The sequence below is a fragment of the Limulus polyphemus genome, unplaced genomic scaffold (assembly GCF_000517525.1).
Source record: "Limulus polyphemus unplaced genomic scaffold, Limulus_polyphemus-2.1.2 Scaffold191, whole genome shotgun sequence".
In the NCBI taxonomy this organism is placed as follows: domain Eukaryota; kingdom Metazoa; phylum Arthropoda; class Merostomata; order Xiphosura; family Limulidae; genus Limulus; species Limulus polyphemus.
The window spans coordinates 101,987-105,958 of record NW_013665801.1 but is presented as its reverse complement, the minus strand read 5'-3'; positions in this window follow the sequence as shown (position 1 = coordinate 105,958).

Here is a 3,972-nt window from a genome sequence, read left to right as displayed (position 1 = left end):
GTCACATTATAACGCCCCCACGGCTGAAAGGGCGAGCATGTTTGGTAGTATTCAATATGAATGTCAGAAGTGTGACAAACATCAATGGAATCAGACTAGACTGTGGTAAGCTTACGTTTCAGAATTATTGTGTTACATGTAACAGATCCAAATTAACCAGAGACAACTTTAAGTTGCTCAGACGAAGAAAAAATCAACATTTAGCTTAGTAATTTGTGGAAGAGAATGAAAGAGAAAATCTTTCCTGGTAGGTATTAGACCTGTAATTTACAGGCTATGATGTATTAGTCTTATTGTGATTCATTTAACCTCTGTGACAACGTGCCGTACAAAAAAATGAGATGGCAACACTCCAATCAAGAGCGTGTGAAAAAGTTTACTGCATAGGACGTTGTCGACCAGTGGCCAATGGAAAACTTGTGTTTAAAGAAAATGAAAGAGGCAAAATCTTTAATTACAAAGGTATTGAGATGAAGTAAAGCTTCAAAGGGTAGTTATTAATATTCTCCGTTTACTTCCAAAGTTGAATTGGTAAAATATGCTCAGCCTATTTTACTAAGTTATCAGAGGCATATGCTGTACCAAACCACGAAAGTTTTCCATTCACTAAGATAATGTAAATGAAGATACGGATTTGCAAATGCTGATATTTATTATTTTTTTATATTTTATCGTCAAAAAGTCGCGAGTTACGCAGTACAGGTTCAGTTCCACGTGGGGAGAGTGCAGATCAATGGTTAGCGAGCCGGACTGTATCACTTAGGTTCCTTGGTTCGTGTCCCGTTATCGCCAAATATATGTATATATATATCGCTTTGCACTTTAGGCTTATGGATGCCTAATAAAAGTGATGGTAAAATCCTACTATTCGGTCTGACAAGACTGGACCAAGAGCTAGCAATGGATGGTTGTGTTTGACTGCCTTCCCTCAAATCTAGCAGAAAATTATGAACTACTAGCGCAAAAAGCCCTCGTGTAGCTTTACGCGAAATCTAACAAAAACAAACAAAATAGTTCCACCTCTCAGATAGGCCTAGCTTTAGTGTAGAAGTATGCCTTAACGTATTATAAACTTTTCATGATAGTTTATTCGTTGGAAGTATAACACACAAGTGATTGGACATCAGTATAAGCATCTATTAATCAATAAATCCTCTCATTTTATTTTTTCGACAACTCTGTGAATAACCTTTTTAAGCTTTAAAAAAAATCAGATAAAGACTGATAGATTCAGAGGCGAATTTCTTCCGCTATGCAGTAAGATCAAATTATTTTAACGGAAGCACTGGCATAAAATTATTTGTGCCAAATCACAACAACCAAATATGGAATCGTGGTATAATTTATACAAGACTTGCCATGTGCTTTAATTTAGAATGGTTTTCCAAATCGTAATTTTAACCAACTTTACCACACTTGACAAAATGCTGCGATTTTTCAGAAATGCACCACTAAATATGCGAATATTTGTACTTTACGGTAGATGGCGGGTTATCCGTTTAAGCTTCACAAGGTTGACGGAGTACCAGCATGAAATTTTCCAGGAATTTTCCTATGGTTGCATAACTTCATTCGCTTTGTTATTGATTCAATGCGGTGTTCTAATATTTATCGCCTTCATGTGACGAGTGAAAAATGGTTATAGATAAGAGAAAAACGAGATATGCATACTCTATAGACAAATCTTATCTAAACTTATTTCATAAGTCGTATATCTTTGCACGGAATAATGAGCGTTTTGACTTCAAAAGCGAAAATGAAACACGCTTAAAACATTAATAATAGCACTGAACTTTCTTCTTTTAAACGCACAATTGCCATTTAATTTTAAAGCACATTGAGGTTACTTCCTATTTATTAGTATTTTCGAAGTTAATGTACGGTTCGTTTGGTTAAGCTACTTTGCTAATACGGAGTTATTTTTAAATCACTATAAGGATTAGCATTTGGAATTTACATCAGAGGCTTTGCCCTTTAAACGAAGCTTTTGTTTTAATGTGTATAGATAGTAAATATAACAGTACTGTCTGTTGCATGTCCATGTACATACTTCGCAGGATATGGATGGATCTTCACCAAAATTGGTATGGAAGTTCATTAAGTCAATGCGGAGGTACATACAAATTTTCAGTTTTGCGGTTTTTATGAGCGCTTTTTACAGTTACATATACGGGAAGCAACGTTTCATGTCCTAAGATAACCTTTCATTAATCGTAAATTTACATAACTTCCACAGGGGACGAGTACTCCAGCTGGTTATGAAATAAATTAGATAGAAAAACATTCAGCGTATCGAGTGTAAAGATCAAGATCTTAGACAGTGCGTAGAAATATATATATATATATACATATATAATACAGTGACAGCTTTTCAATACCTTTGTCAATGACTATAAAACGTTAACCGATTAAACGTTTTTATTTTTCTCATTATCTCATGTTAAACTTGAAATACGAATAGATCAAACGTCTGATTTTAGCTATTTATCGATTAGAAATTATCTTCGTTATAGACTGAAATCTTCAGGAGGTGAACAGTTACAGATATACGTACACGAGAATGATTTTAAAGTGGAATACGACTGACGATACGTATGACGCGTATAAACGTACTGTAGCGACACTGCATTCACACGTTTTCCAAGAAATGTCACCAGTATATTTTAGGACTGCAAAACGGAGTTATTCCCGTGAGAGAATATTAAGCCTCCTTACCGATTGCGTTGTTATTAGTAAAGTACGTTTTAACACTCAAACTGTCGAGGTATCACAGTATTTTAACTTGTAACAAGTGTGCTCAATAATTATTAACCAAATAAGGTATGCCTATTTAGTTATCGAAACCGAGTTAGTGGTAAAATTGTGGTATTATCAAGTGAAGCTGATTATTGCATGAGTATTAGGTAGGTTCCGCTTTATAACAGGAGGATCGATTAGGAAATGGTAAAGCATCAAAGTTTAACTAGACCGAGTTTAGCTTAGAAAATAAACAAACTGGACATGTGATGTTAATTGAAACAAAATCTTTATTATATGCAAAGCAAAAAACAGTATATGCACTTGCGTTGCACTGGACAGCCGTCTTCTGTAGGACTGGTAATCCTCGTCACACCAAACAAAACATGCTTGCCCTTCCAGCCGTGGAGGCGTTATAATGTGACGGTTAATCTCACTATTCACTGGTAAAAGAGTAACCCAAGAGTTGGCGGTAAGTGGTGTTGACTAGCAACCTTCCCTCTAATCTATCACGAGGACTATCTGCGCTAGCTGTCCCTAATTTAACAGTGTAAGACTAAAGTGAAGGCAGCGAATCATCACCACCCACCGCCAACTCTTGGGCTACTCTTTTACCAACGAATAGCGTGATTGACCGTCACATTATAACGCCCCCACGGCGGGTCGGATTCGAACCCGCGACCCGCAGATTGCGAGCCGAGCTCCCTAACCACCTGGCCATGCCGGGCCCACCAGCAATGTAGAACGAGGAAAACAGTACATTGTATTAAATACAAAGCGAATAAACAAATTATACAGAAAAAAAAAACAAGAATGCAAAAGAACAGAGATATACTAGAATTTATAAAGACCAATAAAACAGAATTAGTCATAATTTCTCGTATTGAAACTCAGGAGACCTGAAAATAACTGATGTTTTTCAGAGCTTCCTTTTGAAATCGAAATATGTTTAAACTAAGGACTTTTTAACTATTGTTTTATGTTGATAGGTTGTCTAAAAATACAATTGGCAAAACTATGTGCCGATTAAAAATTAGAAAGTTAAGAACACTAAACATCTTACTTATATTCAGGCCATCTCAGAGGTCCAGGCCACTTCTATCTTTTGAGGGCCTTAGCTATATATATATAAAAAGATTACACCTGAAAACAAAATATGACAATCAATTTGAATACGTAATTCGTATATATACACCTGGAAAAAAGTTAAGCACCCCCGTGTTTTTTTCAAGTGAT